This window comes from Periplaneta americana, chromosome 3, assembly GCF_040183065.1.
Source record: "Periplaneta americana isolate PAMFEO1 chromosome 3, P.americana_PAMFEO1_priV1, whole genome shotgun sequence".
In the NCBI taxonomy this organism is placed as follows: Eukaryota; Metazoa; Arthropoda; class Insecta; order Blattodea; family Blattidae; genus Periplaneta; species Periplaneta americana.
In genome coordinates this window covers 71,752,918-71,765,058 of record NC_091119.1, presented here as the reverse complement: position 1 = coordinate 71,765,058, position 12,141 = coordinate 71,752,918, and positions in this window count along the sequence as shown.

Genomic DNA, 12,141 nt, shown 5'->3' with positions numbered 1-12,141 from the left:
TTTCTGAATGGCTTTAACATTCTCAATGAAACCGCATTTTATCACTCGTTTCGATTTTCCACTCATACAAAATATCTCTAAAAATTTTGTTTTTTGCGAGATTTTAAGCTATATAATCAGGAATAAAATCTGCAAATCCCATCGGATCTCTCTGGTTTCTGAGAAAAATGTCAAATTCGTATATACACACGCATTTCTATCCAAAGATTCATGTTCGCGTCCAGAAATATATGCGTTTGCTAGTGTATTGTAAAAAGTGGAAAAATCGTCGTTTCTCGGGCTAGAAATGCGTTTTTTCGTATATACACTAATAAAACCTACAAATTGAAACCGATTGTGTTAATTCTTTTTGAATGGGTTTAACATTCACAATGAAACATCTAGCAGTTTTACGTGCTAACGTCAATGGTGCTGCTACCTACATGCCGGGATGGAGATACTCGCGAAACAAGCTGTAATCAACTTTAATGTTTATTGTTACTGGGCTAGTTAATTTGTTAATAGTTTTATGAGTAGTAAGGAAAGTGTGTTGACGTCATAGGCTCCCCAGGCTCCCATGGGCGTGGCCCAAGGAGGGGTGGGGGAAGGGGGCGTGGCCAAATGAGGGATAGGGGAAAGGGGTGTGGCCAAAAGAGGGATAGGGAAAGTGGGCGTGGGCAAAGGAGGGATAAGGTGAGCTGGTTTGTGATTGGTGAATGGGTATTTGCAAGCGAGCGGTGTGGAAAAGCGATTGACGAATGAGCATGGAGAGAATGTTGAAATGAAGTGGAAGCTGTGTTACATAAGTTCAAGGTCCATTGTTTATTAAGTTGAAAGTGAAAGCTCTTGTTACGTAAGTGCCAAGGTAAATCACTCGATATGCGTGGATGTTTTGAATACACATGTTCCTATAGGTCTTATTTGACACTTGTATTATTTTTTTTTCGACCACCGCCTGTTCCCTGGCCAGTTGAAAATAATTTTCTGTTGTGAAATATGTACGAGTATGTATTACGCAGTCGGTTTAGCCATCTGTGTGAGGGGTGAATCCCGCACGTGGAAGTGAAAGTGAGTCCTCGACTATATGACATTGACTGGACATGGTTGTCTGAAGCACCCAACCAGTTCACCGTAGTTGAAAGAGAAAGTGTATCACCTTGGTGGAAGTAAAACAATGCATCAAATCGAATTCAAAAAGATGAAATAGCGGAATGGTGAGTAGAAATAAATAAAATTACTCAAATATGTGGAGAAAACTCAATTCTCACTTCAAAAATTGCCTATGATTACTAGAAGTGAATAAAATGTACAGCATAATAACAATGAAGAAAACTCACTTCAACATTCACCTGGTTGCTGTATTTAAAGAGGCATAAATACATAAAGTTAACATGATTTATACTCTATCTATGGCAGGAAATAAAATCTTTTGAGCTAACTCCCAACAGGGAATGATTACTAGAAGTGAATAAAATGTGTAACATAATAACAATGGAGAAAACTCACTTCAACAGTCACCTGATTGCTGTATTTAAAGAGGCATAAATACATAAAATTAGCATGATGTATACTCTATCTATGGCCGGAAGTAAAAATCTTTTACCTGATTCCAGACATTCGCGGAGCGGACTGTAATTTCTCACATCAGTTGTTAAAAGTACAAAGGGATATACATAAAAAGACTTGGACTTTTCAAGATAGATTGACGCATAACCACAGTCAGAGGAAAGGTTTCAGTAAGGCAGTAAAATCTTTCACCTTACTCCTTCCGCAGAAAATTTAATAATAATAATAATAATAATAATAATAATAATAATAATAATAATAATAATAATAATAATAATAATGATAATAAATCCTTTTCCAAAAATAAATGGTGTTTACACTTATAATTACACGTCGTGATGCATAGATCTAACGCATGATTCTTATCAAAGTGCACATCATTAATTACATTAATCAGTGCATCACATTCAGTTTTTTTAAGAACGTGACATTCATTTTTTAATTATTTTTTTTATGATCCGCGGTTGCTCATGCTCTAACAAATGTTACTTTACTGTTATTATTTCATTGTTGTGATTATCACGATAGCGTTATTAATAATGTGACGCATAGGCCTAACTCTAACCATGATTCTTATCAAAGTGCACATCATTAATTACATTAATCAGTGCATCACATTCAGTTTTTTAAGCATTTAACTAGATTGTGGGCTTATTTTCATTTAATTGTTGTAATTACATGACGTTCCTGCACTCATAATTTACCCATACTATTCGTTTCCCATGTTTCTTAAAATAATATTTATGTACCTAATTTCATCTTAATTTATTTTATTTACATAAACAATGATGCAGAATCGAGAGAGTTTGAGACTCGCATTGAGGAGGTCACGGGTTCAAATTCTGTGGCCGACCATAAAGACAACTGCCAAATTGGAAATTTACATGTCATGATTCATCACCACCTCAATTGCCAATACGATAAACATTAATCAAAATCTATAATTAGTTACATGAACACAAGCCATCTATGCAAAAGGATGAGACAGGTTGACTTTCATGATAACAGTTCCAGAGATTCAAAGAATGCCGTTTAACATGTCTGTTTCGTGTGCTCATTTAATAATTGAGGGAGTAGCTCAATTGGTAGAGCGTTCGCAGTACATCACATTCAGTTTTTTTTTTTTTAATCATTTAACTAGATTGTGGGCTTATTTTCATTTAATTGTTGTAATTACATGACGTTCCTGCGCTCATAATTTGCCCATACTATTCGTTTCCCATGTCGCTGTAAAAACAACTCATTACGAAAATGACTCCATCTATTCAATGTGGCCTTGCACAACAAACAGGGAATATTATCCATTTAACACTATTGTTATATGATATAATTAGTACAATAATTAATGCAAAGTTTCATTAAATGGATCATTGAATAAATATACGCACTTAAAGAAGAAGTACTAGTTTCCTCCCGCGAAGGAGATAAATTGTGTAACGTCATCACATCGATTGTTAAAAGTACAATACAATAATTAATACAAGGTTTCATTAAATGGAAAATACTATCACTATTAATGATTAATTAATACAATTTGTTAAAACTACAATACAATAATTATGCAAGGTTTCATTAAATGGAAAATACTATCAGCATTAATGATTAATTAATACAATAAAACTAATGCCAGGTTTCATTAAGGATCTACCTGCCGCGAGTCAACAACCTATAGTGCATGCAAGTAAACTTATTGTATCGGGTCCAAAGTCTCGAAGCCTGCTTATAAGTGAATCTAACATTGAAACATACAATTAGCTGTGTGTCTTTTAATGTTGCAATACTCTATCAGTCATCTCACGTTACAATAAGCTCAGTGATAGTATGTGAAAACTACATCACAATAATTCTCGTTATATTTAATATGGTATTTTAGTTAAATATAAAAAAGAAGCGGATCAAATTCTCCCTGTTGGCTTAAAATATAAGTCTTTAAATGGAAATTATTGAATTATAAATAGATTATGATACACAACCGAGAGAGTTTGAGATTCGCTTCCGGGAGATCATGGGTTCAAAGTTTGTGGCCAACCAATCTGACTGAACTTTTTCATGGTTTCCTTAGATGTATATTACTTTTGAGCTCACTGGAGCAGAGTTATTTTACAAAGGACTAATTTTATCTATATGAGTCGGGTAGAAGTGAAGATTGAATTTACAGTACGTAAGGTACTCTTTTATAGAGTGGAATTATTTCAACCTGAGTTACTAGTACGAAGGACGAAACTGGTAATTGGAATTAGATGCAATAGTCTATAGTGCGATAATATGCACAAAAGAACTGAAGACTGTATCGAAATGAAAGGTCACAATTTCCAAAAATTTGTTTAAATACCGGTATCCATATAATGATTATTTTTCAATTTAACTTCATGTCTGTCTATCGGGATGTTTGTTACCTTTTCACACAATAATGGCCGAACCGATTTCTATTAACACTGGAATATTATTTCGTTTTTTTGCACTGTCTTTGTTGATTACTCCGAGTACACATGTAACAGATTAATGACTGCTGATTAGATGTAATGAACTTACATTAGCCTACTGCAGAATCATGTTGAAGCTCACATCCCAGCCACTCGACTGTGAAAGAGACACGTGTGAGAGTACCACATAACCCATGACCTTCCTTTAGATTTCTCAGTATGGCATTGAGTTCAAGGTCCATGTGTGCGTTGACTTTTACTTTCACCGCGCTAACCATGATTGAGAAATGGATAGAGAAAGTAAAATAACGAACTGTTGCATTAGCGACAATTTTGAATGCTATCGTTAAATATAAAAAAGAAGTGGATCCAATGCAACAAGTTGTCTATACCAAAGAATAGTTGGTTTTATGAGGATGATGTATTGAAATAAAAACAAGTTTATGCACAAGTACTGTAAGTTTATTATGAGTAAATAAAAAGTATATAAAATATACTATTATTATTTAAAGATCTCTTGCACACGTCTTCTTTCACATGGGGGTTCATAAAATCCATGTGGCACTCTATTAACACCATATTGTAATACAACACAATCACATATCCAACTACCACAATTTAAATCTGATTATTGTTTCATGAAAATAAAGTCCCCACCTCTGTCTAGTGATATTTTTGTTAAGACTAAAGTACTTTAAGTAATTACAGTCACATTTCCAGCTATCACAACCACAATTTATCACAGTTCTGGAATTTGACGTTTCTTCTTTCTCATCCTTCTCCACATTCCAAGTACGTATAATCATATTACTCTTTCCTACATTCCAGGTATCTGATACAACATTCGCTTTTCCTTTCAATGCTTCTGGTTGACACCGACTGTATCTAACGCTACTGAAAACACTGTGGTAGCTCCTTTATTTATTGCTCTGGTGTTTCCTTAGATGCATACGATAATATATATGTACCTAATTTCATTTTAATTTATTTTATTTACATAAACAATGATGCAGAACCGAGAGAGTATGAGACTCACCCAAAGACACCTCAGTCGAAATTTGAATGTTATTCAAAAAGTGTGGCATATAAACACGTTTATTTTATCCAAAATATGGTACCTTGCCCAAGTTCTTCCGATACCCATTCATACAGCTCAACAAATTGAAAAGATTTTAGGATTCTATTTGTGGAAAGGTTTCGTATTTCGTATCGCACGACCTCAATGCAGATTGTCGACCAAGGAAGGAGGTTTACAGTTAATTAATGTAAAAACTAATGTGATGCTCTATTTATAAAAGAGATACTACGCACTGATCACAATATAGACACTCTAGTGCGCATATCGAACTATGTTGCTTCGGTGCATGCATCCAGTATGACTAGGTCTTTGACAAAACTCACCACTGACGCCAACAAATTTTTGGAAGCCACAAATATTGCAGCAGAACAAATGACAACTAAACTGATCTACAACTACTTCCAAGACCAAGTGAGGTGTTTACCGAGTGTGCAATGTAAATTTCCTAATAAGAACTGGAAGAAGATTTGGTCATATTTTAAAATACCACATATACCATCAAGTTGGAAATGGGAGACATATGCGCTAATTAATGGGATAATTATGACGGAAGAGAGAAAATACATGTACCACATTGTCCCAACTCCACAGTGTAATAAATGCGGGACTATTGATACAATTAGCCACAGACTAACAAGATGTTCAGATCTTACAAGGGGTATTTGGCTATGGGTTCAGCAACAGCTAAATAATGTGCATAAGGCAACGAACCCGAACACAAATCTGCGGATCGTTTTTGACCTGGACGTACCACAGACTCCTCATTATTTTAGTATATTGTGGCTTGCCATGGGATTTATGTATTATATGTTGAAAAACAAAACAAAAATTTTACCTGTCTTTATTAAAGAACTCAGAAGGGTATATCTACAAACTGATGTACATGTTAGGGAAAAACTTCAAACGTTAGACTTCCTTACGGAAGAATAGTTACTTCCTTTAATAATGTGAGTGTGTTCTTTGTCACGTGATAATTCGCAGTGCACCTGTGAAGTTTAGAAATCACGTGTCTTATAGCGGGCATGCAGGCATCGTGATGCCTGAGATGAGTTACAGTTATACGTTAAAGCTTGTTGGAATAACCCCTTTAGTTTGTTGTAAGAATCAAATTCAGAATTTCTAATCTAATTGTTGAAAATGCTGTTTAAAATCCTAATCATTAGTGAGGTCAGTTTACTTTGAATGTTTGTTTATTTTCACAGATTTTCTGGATTAACGTTTAAATATGGGCAACTTACAAAGTATTAGCATAGTGAAAAAAACTGTGTTGTGTGATGATTGAAAGATATGAATTATTTGATTTATCTTTCGCGTGATGGGGACTGAAACACCTCAGCACGTAATTTCTGATAGCACAGTTTAAAAAAAAAAAAAAAAAAAAAAGTACGATCGTTCGTCGTCCTGTGGTTTAGTAGTTCAGTTGGTGTGACACAAACGAGCATCAGAGTGACACATGTCAGCGATGTCTTGTGTCCTTGTATTACGTAGTGCACGTGACGCGGGAGTTCGTACGAGTTTTGTGTATGGGCTGTTCCATACGAAATCGGACAAAATTTCAGAAAATTTGACCTCACATTTAAAAAAAAAAGAAAGGTGCTTCTGTCATTGAAAGACCGTCACTGGACAAGCCTAACGGTGGGTTAAAATATCCCCAACTAGTATTACTTTTTTTGTCGACCTGGTTGGCGAGTTGGTATAGCGCTGGCCTTCTATGCCCAAGGTTGCGGGTTCGATCCCGGGCCAGATCGATGGCATTTAAATGTGCTTAAATGCGACAGGCTCATGTCAGTAGATTTACTGGCATGTAAAAGAACTCCTGCGGGACAAAATTCGATGACGACGCTGATATAACCTCTGCAGTTGCGAGCGTCGTTAAATAAAACATAACGTTAAAAAAAAATACTTTTCATTTTATAGAGCGTCAAATTTATCGTACTTTCCTAAAATTCTTAGTTTTGGAAGAACATTGCTCAGAGACAATTAGTGGTAGGATTTTCAACGACATCTCTTTTTAAAGCAGACTCAGAGAGTAATATAATGACTTTGGAGGGATTTTTTTTATTCTTATTTGCTTGACTAGGCAGATTTATTTATATTACATTTTTCCTTGACGAACTAGCTAAAAAATAAAAATACGACAATATGGGTGACTTAATATAGAATAAAACACAGTTCATATATCCAAAATTTTCTTTGGGTAAGGGTGGAAAATAAAATAAAGAAAAGAATTCTCATTGTGGATATCTTCGCCGCGCGCTCCATCCCACAGTAAGCTGAGCGTGCGCGTAGTTGGGGAACGCTATTAGCTCGTGAGTTCCATCATGCGAGTAGTTCACGCATTCGAATACAACTCGAAATGAAAGATGTATTTCTCTGAATACTAAAATAATTTTATACAGATATTACATAATCACTACACTAACCTGTTACTGTTTACTGATGGTTATGATTGGTATAATTCTTGCTTTTAAGTCAATACGTAATCACCATCTTATCTTAATATAGCGGTTTTTTATTTTGCTGCAACACAATAAAGGAAAACTCTCAAACATAGGAATTGAATAACCACTGTCATCTTGTAATAATACACACAGAAGATTGACTGGTGAGTCACGTATTCGTCTCATTCCTTGTGTTGTGACAACACACCAGCTGTTTCAAGACCAGCTGATAATATTCTGGCTCCTCTCACATCTCCGCATGACGCTGCAGGGAGCGCGTATTTTTATAGCGATATGAAATATTTATTTTAAGACTTTTCATTTAAAATAACTTTTCTAAAAAAAATGTATGGTTTTTGTCTCAATAATAACTAATATTATAGTATTTTATATCCATACTTTTTTGGTGGTGACATGCTATAAATCTCAAAAAACAATATATCCATAATTTCCATAAACAATAAAATATATGCGTTCTACCCCATTAATATACTTAAATGTGCACTACAAAATTAGCCATGGCTTCAATTTTTATTTCGAAGCCAGGCGTAGCAGCACGCGTTGAAAGTAAGAAAAAAAATACAAAATACGCTAAATTTTAAATAATTTTATCTGCTAAAGAAAGTCAAAATTTGTACATTTACTAGTTCCCACACACCTAAACCTCTATACAAATTTTCAGACAATTCTGACATGTCATGTATTTCGTTGTCCGATTTCATATGGAATAGCCCGTATAATAATTCGATATTATTTGGTGCGTGTGAAATATTATTTGCATTACATAAGGTGATCATATTCCTCAGAGTCGAAGCCCGGACCAAATAGGTAACTATTGCAAGAACCTCTGGCGGTAATTTTGCTGATCAAGTAAAAATATTATTCTACGCACGGCCATAGCTGCTTTTTGATTCCTATATGCTTATGCACTTACAGTGATATCAACTTTATGAGCCATGAAAACATTAGGATTATTTTTATTGTAAAACTGATTATATTATCGTGTTATATTATTAAATGCAAGAGTGTCATAGCCTATCTAACATGACAGGAATTTTATTAGTGACTCATTTTGTAATTATTGGGTTTTTCATGAAATGCGAGACATAATGTTACGTGAGATTGTCCTTTTTATTTTGTTCATTTATAACTGTGTAGTTTGAACATGTCTTGCTAACTGTCAACAATATATGCTCTACATAGTGCAATCCAACAATTTGAGGAGCGTTTTTGCTAAACTCGATAGATGCACAAAACTACTTTTCTCAGAAAACGAGTTTTACTGTATACACTGTTCATGTTGTGGAAAGGAGATATAATATTAGGATATGTGTTTCTGTTCCATGATATCTTTAGAACAACTTGTAAGCCATTTAATAATTTTAGTCACAAAACCAAATTTATTACCTCAAAAACTCAAAGTTTTTGGAAAACTAGATAGATGCAAATCAAAAGTTACATAATGAAAACAAATTACACGTCTTTTATAATTAATTTTTCTTATATAATGTGTGAAACATAGACATATTACTTACACATCTTCAATCTCTTTGTAGAACAGTTTTGCCTCATCGGATACTTAGAAAATTTTCGTGAGTTTCGAAACAGCCTTAGCCTACTTTTTTCTATTGTGACCTTTCGGTAATAGAGGCGCCTGAAATATTTCTTTGTTGCATACGGCATTTTGAAATCATCTTTTAGGACTGAAACCTCTACAGGTAGAGCTGTGAAAGTTTGTTGAACAGACACAGTTACTTTTCGTCGATTGTTGCATCGATCTTCGTTGTAGGAAATAACACACTGACCTGTCATTTGGAATGGGAGTTTAGTTTTAAGCACTTTGCACTTGTTTTCAAATCAAGTGCTTCCCAATCAGTTGTTAGGATTTTAACTTTGCCATGATTCTCCAGTATATCGATGGTATTCCTGAGGTGAGAGAATGCTCTCTCGTTTTCTGAGATCTTTCTCTACAGTATTCTTCCAAAACCTCTATTCAGAGTCATGTAACTATGACCATGGACTGGAAAGAAGTGACGGATCGAAGAGAAAACTCTGCTCTTTTCAAGCATTTCCATTATAATGCTATTCTCGTTTTCGCCTGAACACGAATCAGAGAATAAATGGATAGTGGAGGGATCAACATCTGACAACCTATTTTCTAGCTCATTAAGGAAATACAATAAAGCAGAAGCATCCTCTGTTTGACTCAGTTTCTAGCCAAGTGTAGAACAGTTTTTAAATTATGATTTATTTAAAGACGCTCGCAACTGCCGAGTTTGTATCAGCGTCGCCGGTGTGCTGGAATCTTTTCCCGCAGGAGTTCTTTTACAAGCCAATAAATCTACTGGCATGAGCCTGTCGCATTTAAGCACACTTACATGCCATCGACATGGGTCGAGATCGAACTCGTAAGCTTGAGCACAGAAGGCCAGGGCTATACCGACTGCGCAACCGAGGCCGACTCAAGCGTAGAATGAAATATCTTCCTTCTCCTGCGTTTTCTCGTGGATTATTATGCAGAGCTTGTAAAATCAGACCTGCCTGCAATAAAATACTTCACTGACTGTAATTTTTGGTAAGGGTTGATTTTGTTCAATGTCGAAACAAATTTTGATGATGCTTGGATTCTCCTCTTGCATTATTTAATAGCATTTTTTAGCCTTATCTCGTTGCTATGTTATTTTCTTCCGTACAGTCGGTCATCTATCGAGTTATGCTATAACTATGTACTTGCATCTTTCGAGTTTTGCAAAAACTGTACGATTTCTCCATCCTCTACGCACGGTACGAATCGAGTTATGCAAAAAAGCTCCTCAATTTAGTTGTGAACTGTTTAGCATTGGACACCAACCAACAAATTTCTTTTTCAGGCATCTTCTGGGTGAAGTGTGAGGCAGGACCTTATGTACAGACAATGTGTGTGCATTTGTGCCTTCTCCTTGGAGTAAATAGACAGATGTTGGAGTTGCGTCGTAATAGATCAGGTAAGACAAAGATGGTGACATTATTTTTTTCGCATTAGTTAAGGTGATATCATAGGCTCTATATAGGCAGAGCAGTGTATATCAGAGAGTACCGCATTCTCGACGGCGGCAGCCATATTTACTCCTTGCTCGGCACAGAAGCGTAAGCAGTAATGCTAGAACAATGGTGATTAAAGGCGATATCATACATGTTGCTGTGGTTTATTGAACACAGGAGACAAGAATTAACAAACATTATTGTCATAGCGAAATGACTCATGGGAGATAACACTTTATTATTTATGTTATGTCCATTTCAATAGGGATAACATCAACAATTTTCTAATGCAATTCTCACACCAACATTTCGACCGCCATATTTAGCAAATTGTTGTCGTGCATTTGCTATAACAGACAATTTTCTTAACACTAAATATATTCTAGTTATAAAATAGTGATAAGACTTTTTCAAATATATTATAACAAATTGAGAACTTATGAGTTGAAGTGTTAATGAATAAATACTTCAAATCCTTTAGTGTCAATACATTTTCTACCAACGTTTCACATTTTTCTGCATTTAGAATTATATCAAACACGAATTTATAAGGGTATACGTGACATTTCCATGTACGACTTGAGAGTCACTAATATGCTAATAAAATTTATATATTTATCCCTGTTATCAGTTACTAGATATGAAATACAGTTTTCACAAATATTATATAACTTATTTTGTTTTATTTTGAACAATACTGATCCCAACAAATAGTAAAGAGCTTGTTGTTCACTCAAGTCAGTATTTCCATTTTCAGTTAAATTAAAATTTAGCCTATATCAATTTCTTTTGCTCAGATTCATCTTCACTAGACCTTTCTGTTTCGGGTTTACTTACATCTATACCTAGAAACTCAACTAATTGTTCAGAATCGCAAACTTCCCGAAAGGTCTTTTTCCCTCCGGCTTCCCAACAATACTCTATATGGATTTCTGGATTCGTCCATACGTGCTACATGCCCTGGTCATCTCAAACGTCTGGATTTACTCTTCCTAATTACGTCAGGTGAAGAATACAATGCGTGCAGTTCTGCGTTGTGTAACTTTCTCCATTCTCCTGTAACTTCATCCCTCTTAGCCACAAATATTTTCCTAAGAACCTTATTCTCAAGCACTCTTAATCTCTGTTCCTCAAAGTGAGCGTTCAAGTTTCACAACCATACATAACACCCGGTAATATAACTGTTTTATAAATTCCAATTTTCAGATTTTTTTTATAGCAGACAAGATGACAAAATCTTCTCAGCCGAATAATAACAGGCATTTCCCATATTTATTCTGCGTTTAATTTCCTCCCGAGTGTCATTTATATTTGTTACTGTTGCTCCAAGATATATTAATTTTTCTACCTCTTTGAAGGATAAATTTCTAATTTTTATATTTCCATTTCATATAATATTCTGGTCACGAGACATAATCATATACTTTGTCTTTTCGGGATTTACTTCCAAACCTATCGCTTTACTTGCTTCAGTAAAGTTCCCGTGTTTTCCCTAATAGTTTGTGTATTTTCTCCTAATATATTTATGTCACCCGCATAGACAATAAGCTGTAATGCTAATTCAGTACAACAGCAATTGATTACACATTGATTAACTGCAAAACAACATGGCATTCTTCATGATAACGATGGA